Source organism: Lonchura striata, chromosome 3 (assembly GCF_050655825.1).
Source record: "Lonchura striata isolate lonStrDom1 chromosome 3, ASM5065582v1, whole genome shotgun sequence".
NCBI lineage: Eukaryota > Metazoa > Chordata > Aves > Passeriformes > Estrildidae > Lonchura > Lonchura striata.
The window spans coordinates 91,077,658-91,095,425 of NC_140705.1; the positions used below are offsets into that span (position 1 = coordinate 91,077,658).

Sequence of the window (17,768 nt, forward strand, 5' to 3'; positions counted from 1 at the left end):
AGCGAGCAAAGGCGCGCCGGCGCGGGCATCCTCCGGGGGCACGTGTGCGGTACCTGCGGGTGCCGGGCAGCGCCGCGGAGCCTCCGCGCCCGGGGCCGTGCGGGCGGAGCTCCGCGCCCGCGGCCCCGCCGCCCACTTGCCATGCGCTGCCCGCAGCCCTGCGCGGCGGCGGGGGGAGCCGGCGGCGGCCCGGCCCGGCCCGGCCAGCGCAGGCGGCGGCCGCCCTGGGGTTTCCCCCGTCCCTGCCGCGTCTCTTGGCGCTGCGGGGGTTGAGGAGGGCGCGGCGGCGGGGGAGGAGGGAGGGGAAGGGAAGGGAGGGGGGAAGGAGGAGCCGCCGCCGCTGTGGGGCGGGCGGGTCGCACACACACACGGACACACACACAGACAGTGGCACAGCGTGAGGAGGAGGAGGAGGAAGCAGCCTCGGCGCTTGAGGTAAGGGCGGCGGGAGCGGCCACCATGGAGGCGGGGGGAGCGGGGGGCGGCCGTGGCTCTGTCCGCGGCTTCGCGCCCTTGGCGGGGAGCGGCGCTGGCCGAGCTCCCCCCGCGCCGGGCCGTAACCTTGGGCTCCCCCGGCCGCGAGGGAGGGGCGCGAGCGTGGGGGGTGCCACAAACCTGTGGGGCTGTCACAAACCTGTGGGGCTGTCACCTGTGAGGGTCTGTCGCGGTGTGGGTGCCTTACACCCCTGTGGGGCTGTCGGACATGTGGGGCTGTCACCTGCGAGGGTCTCTCACCCCGGTGTGGGTCCCTCAGCCCCGTGTGGGGCTGCCGTACGTGTGTGTCTGTCACACATGTGGGTCTGTGGTACATGGGTGTGTGTCACGTAGGTCTGACACATGTCTGTGTGCCACACACGCCTGTGTGCGACAGGCACGCAGGGCTGTGCGCACACGCGTGTGCCTGCGTGTCACCTTCACGCGTGTCTGTGTGTGGATCCGTGTGTAGATCCCTCTGTGTGTGCGCCTGGCGGCTGGAGTCCTCCCCTCATCCTTGCTGCTGTAGTTTCTGAGTGGATCCGGATTTTGTCAGTGCTGGGCGGTGTGACAAATGTTTCTGTGTAGTTAAGTATAACTTTCTTGCAGTGGGTTTTTTTTCTTCCTTTTTTTCCTTTTTTTTTGTTTCCTTTTTTTTTTTTTTTTTTCCTTCTCTTCCTCCCCCCTCTCCCCCCCGCAGGCTTACCTTTGAAGATTGTTTTCTTTCATATATATCCAAAGGTCTCTGGGGATACAAGTGCTCCTGTTGCCTCTGTGTGGTTGTAATTTACAAGATATTTGTAAATCACACACTGGCGATTTTCAAAGCAAGGTGCTAAAGCAATATTTCCATTTCCATTCCATAGCCATTCCAAGGCTATGCACTGTATTCCATGCATGACTTTGAATTATGTGCAGTCAGACACCTGTTACTTAATCCTGTTTATGCTTTCCAGTTACAGTTATCCAGCCTTGTCTTTTTTTTTTTTTTAATATCTCAAAATAAAACACAAATATTCTTTTATGCTAGTAGCATCTAGTAGAAACCCAGGGATCTAATGGGCTTGTGAGGTATTTAATGTGTGTTTGTTAGGTAATACTTTCCCAAAGGGGGATGATTTTAGAAAGTTATAGAATAATCATTATCTCAGGGGGAGGTTATATAATGTTAAAGTGTCCATGGGGATCTATCTCTAGGAAAGGTGGATTTGACGTGGACTCAAAATCTTACACAGTATAAATCTTCAGTAAAGAGTGCATCATCCTCTATTAATATGTAAATAATGTTTGTGTTTCTCAAACTTCGCTTGCTGTTGCACCATGGAGTTTTCAGTTTAATAATTGGTGTTAACGAGGGTCCTGGGGAAAACATCGCATTTTGGATCCTGCGAGGGGATGGAGCAGATGCTTCCATTACACGCTTGTGTTCAGGACTGTATTCTGGAGTTTACCTGAGCAGTGTTAGCAAGCTGATACTACTCACTTTGGGTTAATTTCCTTCCAACTTCTGGAAGTGTTATGGCCACAGTACTTGCAGGCTTTCACCAGATCAAGGGTACCTAATAGTGTCATGTACTACAAAACAATTATTGTTATATGCAGACAAGCAGTTTTGTATTGTGCAGAGACAGTTCCTAAATATGAGTTGATTATTTCTCCCTGCAACTGGTAACATCATGAAGTAGTTAAATTACAGAGCTCTGGGATGAGAATTCTCTTCCACAGCCATTAGTACCAGTGCCTTCATGTTGTCAGTTTTGATTCATCTCTTGATGATATTGCTAAAAATCGGGTATTGATAGAAAAGTCAAACCCCTGGTGAAAATATAACTGCATGGCTGTCAAAATAGAATGTGAGGATCTGACTTGATTTCTGGCTGTGGATATGCACTTGGGAGAGTAACAATGCCTTTTATTTTAAAGACATGCACCCACGCACAGGAGCTTTGTTCTAAAATACTGTTTTCTGTCATGAATTTATGCATAACCTACACTCTGCTTTTTCTTAGAATGCAGGGAAGACAGAACCTTGAAGGGGAAGAGAGAAAGACCAAAAGGGGCAGGAAAGAGAAGTCATTTGAATTTCCCCTACTGACAGAGGAAATACTTCCCTGTTATGTTTCACACAAAATATTGTGTTGTTTTCACCTTTTAAAAAAACAATGGCAAGTTGTTTGGGCTTGATATGCACTGCTGACTTCTGTTGCAGACTTTGGGCATTTGTTCCAGTAATATCTGGCTGTGATGGTGAGCTTGGGGCTGTGCTGGAAGTCTGTCAAGTATTTGTTACAGCTGTGTAGGAACTGATGGCTTCATTTTCACTTAGGTATGCTGTGTTGAAAACAAAACTTGTAGGGATATAAGTTTTATCTTATATCTTGTGCTTACCAAGATGACTTGTATTTCTGTTTAATTTTTTATCTTGTCATTTTTTGGGCTTTTAAAATTGTTTGGTGGCTTGCTTTCCTTGGTGGTTTAAACAGCTCAATTGCTATTCCCTCCTCTCCATAATTTGCCAGATACTGAAGTCTGAAACTGCTGTTTTAATATTTTCCTTAAAATTGAATTAATCCCTTTTCTAGAGGAAAGGGAGGAAGGGACAGAGGAGTACTTGTGAGAATTTTAGAAATGAGAACCAAAACTTAATGCAGGCATCTTACCTAAGAGAGACTACTTACAAAAGTTGTACCTCATTGATTTCGGAGAAGGCTGGTTTCCTCTGTAGTTTCAATAATCTGTCCCATTAGATTTTGGGAAGTGTTGTAAATTGGTTTAGAAGTGAAATTTTCCAAGTCATAAAATCTCTGGTTGGTTGTTAGTGGAAATCATTATGAAGGGTTGCATAAGCATTATTTGTACGATGGCTAATCAGCAGCCTGGGCTTAGTTCCATTCTCTAATAAATAGATGCATTGTGCTACTTCAAAAATTGCAAAATTGATGGCTTGAGTACATTTACTAATTTTGCAAGATATGTAATGCATCTGGTTTGGGGAAGACTCTTTGATGTCTGGAGACCTTGCACACAGTGGAGGTGTTTATGGTCCAGCCTGTTAATTCTTCAAAAGTTTTTTGATTATACTGTTTAGGACATCTTATTCTTATGAAAGATTCATGCATAGCATCACATCAAAATTACCTATGTGCACGCATCAAAGGCTCAGGTAAATTTTTATTTGGCAGGACTTTCTGGGAGCAGGTTTTGTGGTCCTCTTGCTTCTGCAGAAAAAGAATGTGATTTTTGGACTTTGTATTCCAAAAAGCTGACCTGTAGAGGGTTAGAATATATGGGATATCTCTGCTATAAATACCAAAGGTACTGTGCTTTGGCATTAGACATCCTGCTTTGCTTACATCTTGCCCTTTGAACACTAAGTTATGAAAATTTATCTTGCTGGTCCTCACCGATCTTATGGTGGTAGTGCTTTCTGGAAGTTTAGTTAATATGGCTGAAGACGCTCGTGAAACTGTGGAAGAAGACAGGTTCCCAGCCATTCTGGAATGAAATAATTAGGCCTAGTAGTAAGTTCCTTGTTCCAGAAGGACATGGTAAAGTATCTGAGTGCCTGGAACAGGGTGCCACAAAACGGGAAGCAGCATCAGAACAGCCCCTCCGCCACTGTCTTCAGGGTGCTGATGCCCGGAACCTGCAGTTTTCAGGGCAAGATGCTCCCAAGTGGCTTCTGCAAGTCACAGAAATAGATGGTGCAGCTCAGCTGTGGCTTTAGAGATTCCTCTCCAGCAGACTTCTGAGTGATGGGCTGCTGATGTCTTCCTGCAGGGATCTTGGAGGGAAATCAATACTTGCATCCCCTCCTTGTGAAGACCAACATCAGCTTGTGCAAGGTAGTGAAGTGCTGTGGCTTCTTCTGTCAGGCTGCCTTACAAGTCATTCTACATGTCATCCACTGAAAGAAGTACTTGTTAAAGTTGTACCTGTGCAACAGCAAAAGAATCTTGATTTTTGGAGAAGAATGAGAATGAGACAAAACCTTCATCTTGCTCTCCTCTGAAGAGCCTCCCAGCCTAATATGAAGTTTCCCTTGTTACTAGTTTTGGATAAATGGTATTTGTGAATGATTAAAATGTTTCATTTCACCGTTAGAGTTCTTAGAGGCACTAGTCAGTCTTCCTATGGGAGAGAGCCTGTTCCTAGGGAGCAGTGCGGGTGTCACTGAGAGGTTGCTTAACGTGGTGTATCTGGTCATGAAAAGGGAGAAGTACAAAGTATCGAGCTTTTAAGGCTACTTGCCTTTTGCATGGTGTAGTTTCTGTGGCAGATGGGGCTGTTACTTGGATCTCTTTGTGGTTTCCTGTTCTTTTCCATTGCCAGTCAGTGTTGTTAAGCTCAGTCATGATCCTGTCCCACCTGTGGCTCATAGCTGGTCATGGGTGAAACAGACCATGGATACAGCATGGAGCATCCCTTGTCTTCCCCTGTTTCGTGACCACCTTGCAGGTGAATCCATAATCTGACTTTATGCAATTGCTCCATGCTGCCTGATAAAAAAAATCTGTTCTATAACCGATAGGTGCTCTTAATTCCTCATAGTGGGTCTCTCACCTTTCTGTATGCAATAGCCAGTGATCAAAGTGAAGGTTAAGAAGTTGGTTGGCAGCTGTCGTACATCCAAAACTAGGGCCTTGCTTTCCATTTTATATAGGATGTATAATTGTACCACCATGAGGCCCTGCTCCTGGAGAGCTAAGAGTCCCTTGTCTGACCTTTCCTCAAAGTAAGAGTCTGTTCTTTCCCCAGTAACAATAACTGGGAGATTTAGGCAAATGAGGGGAGACAGCCTGTTTGGAATGTGCTCTGTTGTAAAGGCTGTTTGTGGACTGGCTGAAGTTGGTGTTGCTGAAGTAACAAAGTGCCTTTGCCCTCTCAATTGTAAAGAAAATGGTTCTGTTCAGTTGACTCTGGGGCTCTCAAATTGAAATGTCCTTTGTGAGCCAAGCTTGCTACCTAGAAGACCTTGAGCAGATGTGTTACATTACAGAAACTGGATTTAAAAGGGACGGTTCAAACTAAATCCTCTACATGGTTCATTCTCAGATTTTGAACCAATAGACCATTTACTTGAAAAGTCTTAATCTAGTCTTGGTGTTTGTATTATGTTGTTTTTATGTGCAGCATCATCTGAAATTATGAAGATAAAAAATTTACAAATGTCATCAAGCTATCAAATAGTTGCATAGAAGTAATTTATGTTTGCAGTTCATCTAGCAATATGCCAGCCAAGAGGGAATACTAAGCTACAGAAATTTTGGGTGCACTTTAGTATGGAGGAAATGGGTATGAAAAAGGTATTAAAGAGCAGGCTCTTTATTCTTTAAGTTACAGATAAATTTCCCTTTCTAACAATTTTTACATTCAGCCTGAGCACACACATTCCTGCAGACTGGAAGTAATCAGCCAGGAGGTCAGTGACTAATAAAGGGGGCAAAAGAGAATAAGGACTTGAAAAGTTAATAAGGAGCATCTCTTGGATTCCAATGATCGAGAATGTCTGTGATCCTGTGAACACTGATGATGTGGAGTTCTCTGAGATGTAAGCTGTGGTCTTGAATGAGATAGGTCAGATGAAAGAACTTCTCATACCAAAGTGGCATTTTTTTCCTCCTTTATCTTGCAGACCATTCCAAAACTCTATGGGTTTTTCTGCTCTCATTTTTCTACTCCCTGAATGTATTTATTTCCCATGCCTAAATTGCCATGTCTCCCACATTTGCCCTTTGGTTTTCTTCTCTGGGGATGTGCACTGTTGATGTTGCTGCATGTGCTGTACTTGTTGCATGTACAGATGTTCTGTACTCCCAGCCGAGGCTGTGCACTGGATCCAGGGTGTTTGACTCCATCTCTGCCATCAGACTGCTGCTGCCACTGCTGAAAGGAAACAGAGGGAAGAAAGGAATTTATAGCTGCAGTGAGAGCCTGTTTATTTTGAAATACACAAATTAGGATAATTCATACAGAATTCTTCTTGGTGAAGTATGTGTTGAAATGGGATATGAATGCCTTATTGGGAAGTAGGAAATTGAGCCATGGAGTGGTTTCTTTGGCAAGGCTAACGTGATCTGTTGAACCCAACAGAATTGGTATAATTTTTTCTGTGAAGGACCATGATCATGGAAAGAAAAGCATTTCTGAAGAAGGTGGGGAGAGGCTGATGTATTCTCTGTAGGCTTGTATGCAGTGATGAGAACGAAGCTCAGATGTGTTAAAGGAGAGGTTGGGTGGCATGATGTGGTGTCTGCAAGGCAAGGCAGAGACTGTTGGATGATTTGATTTTACTACTTGTTTTTCAGACATAGTTCTTGAGGATTAGTGCAGATTAATTGGGTGCTCTGGTGGATTTGGAGAGCTGTATTGCATGTCTGATATCAGCAAAGAATAGACTGAGTAATTATTGCTTTCTGGTCTTTCAGCCTGTGTTATTTGTTTACTGCTTCCCTAGCAAAATACGCTTAGAAATAGTGGTCACACAGTAAATGACAAGGGAAGATGGAATGTGGTTGCAGATATATCCGTGCAGATTGCAAATGGGGTGCTGCAGTCTGGCATAGGAGCCATGAGTTGCAGATAACGTGGATACTTTGGCACCCCTGCTTGGCTTGTCGTTTTCACACTGGAAATCTCCTGTGTCCGTGGATGCTGCAGGTGCGGCGGAGCTCTCGGAAATTCCCCTCAGCGTGTCTGCCATCCCTCACATGATGCGCTTATCTGCTTTGATTGGAGAATCCCCGGGCTGGAGGAGAAGGTGGGGGCTTCGCGGGGCGGGGAGCGATGTGACCTGGGAGAACAACAGAGGGCTCAAATAGGGCAGCCCGGGCGGGAGGAGGCTCAGCTGCGGCTCGATGTCCCGGGGTGCTGCCGGTGCCACATTCCCCCAGGCACGGCAGCTGGGGCTCGGGGACCCTGTCGGCCTCCTCTGCTCAGTCTGGGGCTGGCAGGAGCAGCCCCCGCTGTGCCTCTGCGTTTGCCCGGGGGAAGGTCCTGGAATCTCTGCTGCGACTGAACTGATACGGAGACTCATTTCCTTTTCCCCCAAGCCCTTCAAATCTGGCAGTACGTAGTAAAGTCTGGCTGTTCTTTTTGCTGATGCTCTCGGTTTTGGCTATGATGTACAGAGTGGCTTTTTGATGACCTGTGACTGTACCAGGTGGCTGGGAAGAGAAATAACTTCTGAGAAGACCTTGGCCCAGGTGAGGACAAACTGGGCAAAGTTTCTTTAGTTGTACAAGTTGCTGCTTTTCTGCATTCACATGTCACTGGTATAGTTTTGCTTCTCTCAAGCAGACTCCTATCTACTTGGATATGTCCTAAAGTATTGTGTGTGTTTGGCTCTGCATGCTTTTAATTTTTTGTTTGTTTTTCTTTACACACTGAGAAAGTACTGGAATTGGCATATGTGCCAAGCCTGGTAAACAGATGTTGATAAAATGGTCTCCTTTGAGATATCCTAATGAGAGCATGAGCATAACTAGAAGAGCCATATAAAAATAGTTACTGTGCCATTTCATCTGTGTGTCTTTATACAAGAAAATGCCTTAAATTAGTCTTTGCGTCAGGTAACAGAAGTATTTGCACTGCTTTTATGGGAGTAATATCATCTCTTCCCTGTGGAATTAGTAAAGATGACACCTTGGAGGAAGCATGTGGTACTTAACTGGGAGAGTTAATAAGTTGGTGTGGTGCTGGTGAGCTCTGTAACCTGGATGGACGTAAGGGTTGTGTACTTGGCAGAGAGAACCCCCAAAGGCACTCCAGTGACCTCAGATGCTGCTGATGGTCACAGAGCTGTGTGGATCCAGCAGCGAGCAAAGGTGCACAGAGCCTTGGAAGGATAGGAAAGGGTAACAGCAGGATCAGTCCTCTGCATTCTTCTTTTACCTCTATAGAGAGCTGGGTGAGCATTACTGTGGAGAAATGATAGGTGTTGTTCCTATGGAATGTTTCTGTTTGCTGGGTATAGAAGGGATAAAAATCTTCAGCTCCTCTGCTCTGATTGAGTTCATTCAGAATAATTCTTACTAGTGAAGTTTGTAGTGCAGAGCTATGGTCCCTGTGTGGACAGAAGAATGACAGCTTGTTTGGACCTTTATCTGTAGTCTAAATTATGTAAAAAACCTTCATATTCTCTGCTGCATCTTCATTTCCAGTGCTAAATCTAAAGATGATCTGTTGGGTTTTGACTATGGTGGTAGTCTACCAGTTGACTGATTTAGGGTTTTGGGGGACTTTTTTTTTTTTTTAAGACCTAAAAAATGCTCTTAAACATTCTTAACATTCTTAAAAAAAAGTTGTTGTTCTTATTTGTAATGACTTGTTTGTTTTGTGTGGATTCCTGTGTGTTAGTTTCTTACAGCTTTCCTGTGATGAACTAAAAGCCTCATGTAAGCTAACAGCATTTCCAGATGTGGGGAAATCAAAAGAATATGTTTGCAGTAATTCTTTGCTATACAAACACATGAATTTATTTTGTAAATGCTTCTTGTATTTTAAAACACATGAGGTGAAAGCAATACTTTACAGGAGTAGCTGTGAATTGGCATGAAATCAGTTACTTCTGAAAAAAAAAATAGCTTTATTGTTTTGTTTTTTTTAATGAAGTCTGTGGCACTTTAGTTTTCAAAACTGAATCAATATACCAAGAAATGCATGCTCTGATTTGTATACCTCTGATTTAGTTATGCTCAGTTTATAAGCAGTGACTGGTAATTTTCCCTGATCTCATCCTGCTTTTATTTTTAATTTACAACTGAAAAGACACTGCTCACTTTAATCTGGAATAACCACCTCCTCTCCCTACAGTAGAACGAATTGATAATAATATTGTGAAAACAACGATCTAAGTGCAGCTCTTGGGTATCTGACACGTTAAAAACATCAATTGAACTGATCTGAAATTATGTGGGGAAACATACAGGTAGTTTTTCAGGTAATTTTGAATCATCAAATGATTGATTCTGTGAGTGGTTTTCCTTTTCCATGATTCAGGTGCTGAGCAATGTGGTGATACTCCGAGGCTTTTGAAAGCTGGAAAACAGTTTTTGATCCTCACAGGTAGAAATGGCAGAGGAAATTGCATTGCTGTGTTGTTACATTGTTTGGTTTTAAGGAATTGGTTCCATCCCACTGTAGTTTAGTGTCAGAATGTTTGCTGGGTATTTTTATTCTTGCTTTTAAGTGCAATTGCTTTCTTTACAAAAGACAATAATACTACAAGATATTTTTTTTTTGCTAGACTTTTTGGGGGTTTAGTTTTTGAATTATTTAATTTTCACAGAATCAGTCAGGTTGGAAAAGGCCTCTGAAGCCAATCTGTGACCCAACATCACTGTGGCTCTGAGAGCCACATCCAGATTTTCCTTTAGCACCTGCAGGGTTGGTGATTCCACCTTGATCTGGGCAGCCCATTGCAATGTCTAACCAACCTTGCTGTGCCTAAACCTCCCCTAGTGCAGGCTGAGACCTTGTCCCCTTGTCCTGTCACTGGTTTCCTGGGAGGAGAGACTGACCCTCACCTTGTTACAACCTTCTGTCAGGGAGTTGTACTCCCTCAATAAAGGGATACATCTAAAAGAATAGTCTGAACCTTTAGCAGCATTTAAATGCTCATGAAGACGTTCATGAATAATTTGAAATTTTAACCAAAACTTGTGTTGCTTCACCTGGTTAATTTGAAAGATCTGTGGAAGCATTTCTTCAAAGCATTAGTGGAAGTAATTATCAGAGTAAGGTGTTGGTTTTGTGTTTGTTTTTTTGCTTTTCTTTTTAGGAGCTATAAAACTATATATGTAAATATTTCAAATTTGTAGACTTAGGGTATTTATTCAGGTGAGCTACATCTCTTCCTTAACAACTGACTAGTAATTTAAATTATAACCACTTTTCTGGTGATATTTCTTGATTTCATAAACCATTACCTGAAATCTCTCAGTTGCTGAAAAGCCAACTTATAGTTTCAATTAAAAAGTGCTTCTATGTACATGAATATCACATTAATTACACAAATAAATTTCTGTCTGCCTTTCCTTTTGTAGAAGTTGATGAAAAGATAATGCTTCTCAGTTAGTTTTAAATCATTTAAAGGGAGGCTTATTTAAACATGACTGAAAGTGGATTAATCCTTTTCTTCCTTCCATCTCTTCCTGCTATCATCACATCTTGGGTTTTAGAAACTTAAGGAATGTTGTCTAAAGGGCTGTGGCAGGGAATGTTTTGCTTATCTCAGTTGTCTTCAGTCCAGCTGGTAATTAGCACTTCTTTTAGTGACTGAAACATAATTTTAGCAAGATTTGGCTCTTGCTTTCAACGCTGCCTATTGACAGAGCGTGGGTGTTGCAAGCAAGTAACCTGAGTCCATTTGAGTCTTGCATCTCAGAATTCAATTCAAAATCATCCTGCCTCATCTAAGAAGCCTTTTGGATGGTTATTGAAATTTATCTTTTCTCCCTTACTGCGATACTGTTGTGACTGGGTTTGTGCATCTGCAGTTTTATCAGGGATGATTCATAGGCCAAAATGGTGTTTGTCCACTCAATGCTTCATTCCTTTCCCCTTTCAAAGGGAAAATAATGGGAAAAAAAAGGCTATTATATCTGAAAGATAATAGCTTCTCTTTTATTGTTTGGCAGTGTGGTTTTCTTTTTTTTTTTCTTTTTTTTAATATTGAAATTTGACCTAATGAAAGAAAGGTAACGAGAATCCAAATAGTGTCAGGACTTGGCTTAGGGATTTGCCTTGTATGAGGAAAAAAACTGACCTGAGTATAGCACACTGCAGGTGCACAAACCCAGCCCTCCAGAGCTGGAGTTTGATTAAATCAGTCTGTGGTTTTTGCAGGTGAAATAGTTTGAGGCCTTAATTTCAGAGCTTTATTTGTTCCCTGTGGTCCCCACATCTGATGAGACTGTTTATCCCTTCCAAAGCAAAGTGTATATCCACAAAGCTGGCTCCAGCCTTCTCATTTGTAAGATCAGATGTCAAAAGCATTCACTTTTTAAGGGTGGAGAGATACTGGTGGAATTTTAGATGGCTGTGTTGAGACTGATATAATTTCAGAACTAATTTTTAGCTCAATTTCAGCCAAACAAGGAGTGGCAGTCAGGACACTTGGTCCTGTAGGAGGAGTGGTGATATTCCTGGGTTAGGACAGGTAACCTTTGTGACACAGGAGGAGAGGGGCACAGGCAGAAAGCTGTTTGTTGCTTGGTATTGTTTTGGTAATTCCACCACCTAGTACTCTTTCCCTGTCTTTTGTGTATGGGCATAGCTAGTCACACTTTAAAAATTAGATTTCTTTGATCTAAAGACCTGGGTTACATATGGTGTGATGCACACCCTCACCTACAGTGTTCTGATTAGGTATTTTTCAATATCTATCTTAAAAGTCATGATAATGCCTGACAAGAAGGGTCACTGTCTTGTGAAACATGAGATCCAGAGCAGATTTCAGCAGTGCACATCAGAACAAGTGCATAGTTCCAGCCCTGAAAGTATGAAGTACAGCACAATGTAAATGTCAGCTCAAGAATGTGAGGTAGGTTTGGTATGATCCCTTAAGGATTCTTTGTTCCTGACCTAAATTGCAAGGTTTCTGGGGCAGGGACTATCCTTGCATTATTTATTTTATGGCATTTATTCCAATGCATTCATTGTTATTTTTTAATTAATCTGCTTGGTGCCCATTTCCTGATACCTCAGATGAGAGAATACACTGCAGTACAGTGTTTTTAATTAGAATATATTTACAGAAGTGATATATGCAGGTTAAAAAGAATGGCATTCATGCTGTTCTGTTCAACATGCTGAAGTATCAGCTTTCAGACTGTTTCTTCTCTTTATATTCCAGTTGTTGAGACATTTTTTAATGTGGCAAGATGACTTCCCCAAAGCCTGCAGCCCAAGAGTGTTAGCAACAGGGTTCCTGGTAAATTACTTCTTGACCTTGACTTGGAAATCAAAATGTAGCAAATCAGGGACATGGCCATGCTCTACCAGTCCAACTCCCAGGGGTGCAGGGTAATGTATGGAGGAAGGCATTGCTTACACTGCTCACATTCATGTGCCATGCAGTATTAGAGGCCATTATCTTTAATACCTTTGTTATGCAACAGATCCAGTTTTGATTTGCAGCCCAGAAAGAGGAAAGTTTCAGTTTTAGAAGCACAGTCTGTTATAGTATATTTATCAAGCAGTCTTTTTGTAAATGGACATTGAAAGCAGTCTTTTTGTATATGGACTTTGACAGCAGCCTTGCAGCAGCAATGACAATGTTCTTCTTGGTGTTGTTTCTAAGTTTGAGGATTCCCTGTGTAAATCTTTTAAGTCGGAACATAATTCAGGAGCACTTTTTCTTTTTTGTTTTATTGCTTTGGCAATAAAAAGAGTATGGACATAGTCTGAATCAGCAAAGCTGGCTTAAAGGGACACTCAAGTGAAAACCATATGTATGTATAAAAAGGAATTTTCTTATTTTCTTTTGTAAAGGATCAAAGTAGTTGTGGACATCAGGCCTACCACTGAACATTTTAAAACTAATTTATATGTTTATTTCTGTTTCTTCTCTCTTTCTTTGTGTTCTGTGAAAGGCAGCAAACAGCAAACCCTGAACAAGCTCAAATGCACAGCTGGATGAGAAAAGAAATGGAAGGGGCTGGGCAGAAACTGCAATCTTACAAAGCATAGATCTAGAAAGCTGTTTCAGCTATGCTAAAAATTATTTATACTTTGCAGTCTTGCAGTTCTCAGTGATCTAATAGTGGTTCTGGAATCTCTCTTTTAGGCGTTGTACATATTTGTTAAAAATGCTCCTTCACCCAAAGAATTTATTGCACTGGAATAGGAGGAGCCTAGAGCTGAACACAGTTTTTTGGTATATAAGCAACAGAATAGAAGTGTGAAACATTTCCAGCTACATGTGTTTAAGATCAGCCTAAAAATTCAAGCTGCGTGTTTTAATAATTTTTGATCAAGTGGAACTTCAAAGATTTGGACTTCCCTTTAAAGTGTAAATTTTTGCATTGGACAATGTAGCACAAACCAGCACTAGCTGCCATCAGATGAGATTTGCTTCAGTGCAGCTGGCAGCATCAGGCCCAGGATGTTTGCACAATGAGGCTTTGTAAACCTCCTCTGCAGAACTGCAATGCTTTGATCTGTTTACTGGACAAATCAAAATTAAACTGATGTCTTTTTTATTTTTTTTTTTTCCTTAGGAGAAACTAGCATTCAGGAAATCTGGCTGGCCATATCAGATTTTGCCCCAAGAAATTGCATTAGTTTAAAAAAGAGGCATTGTACTCCCAGCTTAATGTTTAAACTTGGTGTCAAAACGTTAGGGCAAAATAATGCACACAGATAATGCAAATGGTTTTCTTGGGTGAATTTCAACTCCTGTGCTAGTATCTGGGAGAATATGTTTACTTTCTTGCATTAAAATACCATGCTATTTCCATCACAGTAATGCGACTTGCAGATAGCTGGTTGCAGCCAGGTTCAGCGATAAGAAATCAAAACTGTTTTTAAATGTATCTCTGTTTATTACAATGTAACTTTTCTTTTATACTTCATATTATCCAGTGACTAAACATGTTTACTTTAAACGGGCTGTGTGTTCCAGGTGGGTAGAAGCAAAACAGAAGTGCGTTTGAACCAGTTGTAATTAAATTTCAGCTCTGTACATTTTGTCAAGACAAGAAAAGCTGCTGGCATTTAAACCTTGCAATGCATTATGGAGTGACTACCAGTCAGATCTTCCTATGGAATTAAAACAAATTGGAAAGCAGAGTGAGGAAGGGGAAGAGAGATTTGTGTGAATTAAATGACTACGGCCTGTGGTTTGCCAGGCTCTCCTGCTTTTGTTGATGATGTCTGGTTATGTAAACTTCTTCCCACCACTTTCTTCTTGAACTTGCAGCAAAGCAGTTTTGAGTGGTGTAACATCTGCTGGCATAAAAGTGTTTGTAAATAAAAAAATCTTTACTGTGCAGCCCAGTAGGAAGGAAAGAAAGGATAGAAAGGAGCGTTCTCTAGAAACACAGATGGCTTTAGTCATTAATAATGTTTTATGAAATAATTTTTAAAATATGATTGCCAAAAGAAGGGATTATATGAAGAAGCAATCTGAGTGCATCTACTTGGTACATTTGGAAGAATTTGCTGTTAAACTTTCCTAGAGTAGCATGCCCAACGTGATCAGCCATGTACTCTTCCAAGAGTGATGGGACCAAGAGGCTTCCATAAAATGACAGGCCCATTCTGTGTTATTTTGCACTGTGCAAAATAATCTTGTGTTATAGTATAGTATGTAATTGTCTCAGAAAATATTCAGGGGGAAAAATAATGCTGCTTAATCCCTTTCTCTTGCTATTGTGGAGGATTGGGATAAAAAAGCGTAGATCACAACATGCCACGTTAGAGCTGCTGGCCTACATTTCAGAGTGAGGTTGGCAAGGAGCAAGTTCCCAGTTTCTGAAACACTGAGTACATCCCAAAGAGAACTATTAGGCTGCAGTAGGATTCATGTGAGGATGCTGAGCTTTCCCTGGAGACAACAACTTTATCTTGGTGATATGATGTGCTGGCAGCTGCTGGCTTGCTGGCCTGAAAGGAGTATCCATCCTCTTCCCACCTTGTCACCTGCTGCATGTTCCCCAATGCCTACATTAGCTGCCCACTTTCCATGTTGGAGTCCAGGCCTGTTCCTTCCTTTGTGTTCTCTTTAAATATGATGAGACACCCTTTAACTTTACTCTTGGTTGGAGTGCAGATTTTTATGATAATAATTAATTTCATTGGCCCAAGCTGAGTAAAAGCATTTACCCATAATTAACCTGGATTCTTTGTAATGCTGTATATGAAGTCTTGGATTGTTAATGCTTTCATCAGCAGAGAGTAATTTCATAGATTGAAAACCCCTTAAACTGCAGCATGATGATTTTGATTCCAGAGAATTACTAGAGGTGACTAAAAATTGACAATTCCCCCAGAAAAAAAAAAAAAAGCTAAAAAAACCCCCAAAAACTTTCCTAAACCATAGGTAAAATTCTCTGCGGGAGCCATAGGATAAGACATCCAAGACACACTGAAATTCTCCGAGTCAAATTGCAGATTGTGTATTTTGGTGCTATTACATTTGCATACTGATAAGAGTTTGTAGTAACTGTTGTATATTGCACAAATGCTGCTGTTGTTTATTGCTTGGCTTAAATTATTTGGGGTTTATCATATAAATATAATTCATTCTCTGTAGAAAAAGGTCTAAAAGATTCTATTATCTACACATCATTTTGGAGGGTGTACTTTATTATCAATTGATATGCGTTTCATGAAATGGAATCTCTGGCCTCCAAGTACTTGACATCTCTGTGAAAACAGTCTGCCTGTTTGAGGGAGGCAGTGCCCTGAGTCTTGCTCAGCAAACATCAAGGATCGATTGTATCTTTCAATTTAGTTATATGCACATTGATCCCGAGTTGAGAGCTCTCTTGACTCAGGATTTCATGTCTGGAGGCAGGCTTTAGGACTTACGGGGTGGGTTGGGTGTGGTACTGGTAGGAGGCTGTGTGCTGTCTTTGGTTAATAAGTTCCTGATTTAGTAAAGCTGAATGCAACAGCCCTTGATAGAATTCTATGGTTTACGGAAGTGATTTCCATCATGGTATTCCTATGACCAGATTTAAATTGTGTTTAACTGTGTGGTTACCTGCTTCTTTTGTCTCTTTTGGGAGTCATACTGTCAAGTTTTTATTTACTTGGGATGAACAACCATCTGTGCCTGTAGTCCGTGCCATCCAGATCAGAATCAGTGCAGAAATGGTGCAGAGCTATCTGGTAGCTGAAGATGCTGCTGATCCTCTGGGTGAGCACACAAAATGTTCCAGAAGGATATGCCAGAGGCTCAAATTATGTAATGCCTTGAGCAGGAAGCCACCGAATTATGTGTGGAGCATGTCAGCAGCAACAGCCTGATGTCCCTGGCAAGGCTCCACTCCAGGAAGGAGCTGGGCTTTCTCAGAAGCCTCACAGGAGAGTGAGCGATGTGCAGTGAGGCCCTGCTGGAGGAGCCTGGCCCGTGGGAGGCAGGAGCTGCTGACACCACATCGCTCACTGTGCTTTCCTGCCCCCAAGTGTGAGAATGACAGGGAATTTTTCACATTTTCCTTTTGCCTTGTGTGTTTGCCTCTTCTCTTGCTTTGGTGCTTCCGCTCTGCCCCCCCCCCCCCCCCCTTACTCCTAGATCCTGAAAAAAAAAAAAAAGAAAGAAAGGACTGTTTTAGAAGCTATGCATCTAGATTAGGGATATACAGGCAATTCATGTCTGAAAAATGTTAACAGTTGTGTGTCTAAAATTAACTAATGAGCTATGGTTGAAGTTCCTTTTCAGCACAAAATGAGAGAAGGTTTGGTAGGTAATGATCATTTCAGTATATTGACAGACTAAAATTGTCATGTTTAAATTAAGTCTCTAATGGTCTTTTCTAAATTGGGTACTTGTACTTTGTGTTTAATTAGAATGAGGCAAAAGGTCCTTATTGGAATTCTAAAGTTATATTCTGGGTGACTCAAGGAGGTGATTATCTGTAACCAAGTGTCCATCAATGGGAATGTCTTGCAGAAGTGTGTACTTGTCAGGTTATTTTCTCTGAGCATTTCAGAGTGACAGGTGAAAAAGAGCCTTGAATGATGGATCCCTGTGGATGAAAACTTGTTTTCTGCTCAAAACTAAAAATAAAAGAAAAAAAATCTGTTAACAAGCCCAGAGTCTTGATGAATGTTGCCCATCCTTTTGAAGGAGCTTTATGATTTAGCTGGGTATTTTGCAAAAGTAAGTCTTTTCCTTGTAAGTTATAAGGGGGTTAGGTCAAGAAGAACTCACGAGGTATATTTAAGGTGACAGGAAAGGCCAGGTGACAAGCGAAGAAACACGTTGTGCCTTACTGGACAGTAGTTAAGAAATTTGTGTTGTGGCCAGAATGAACACTGGGTACATCAGAATTTGATGCTTCTACACCTGCCTTGGTGTTCCAGTTCAGCTGGAATCCTGTGATATCTAGTTAGGTGTTCAGGAAGTGAGGAACATCAAAGTAAAGATCCTTTACAAAAAAAAACAAAAACAAAACAGCAGGCACCAAGGTACTTAAGACCAACTTACTCACTTAAAAAATATTTATTTTTCTTTAGAGCATGAGAAAAATGAAAATTGTGGTTTTTTTTTTTTATTTTAGCCTTTACACCCAGCTCTGGAATGAAGGGCAAACCTGAGACTGCAGCAACTGTCTGTTTCT

The 17,768-nt window shown here is 41.9% G+C and overlaps 1 protein-coding gene across 9 annotated transcripts in view; it reads left to right on the forward strand.

The window, feature by feature from the left end:
- Positions 1-282: 282 nt before the first annotated feature.
- The window catches only part of PLCB4 (phospholipase C beta 4), a 190,541-nt gene continuing 173,055 nt past the window's right edge, over positions 283-17,768 (forward strand). For 5 of the 9 annotated variants that reach the window (XM_077781972.2, XM_021540284.4, XM_077781975.2 and 2 more), the window contains exon 1: positions 283-435. The gene's annotated coding sequence lies outside the window, so the exon portion shown is untranslated. Of the gene's footprint in view, positions 436-7,324; positions 7,680-17,768 lie in introns of those variants that run through there. The other 4 variants (XM_085577021.1, XM_085577020.1, XM_085577023.1 and 1 more) reach the window with 2 other exon arrangements.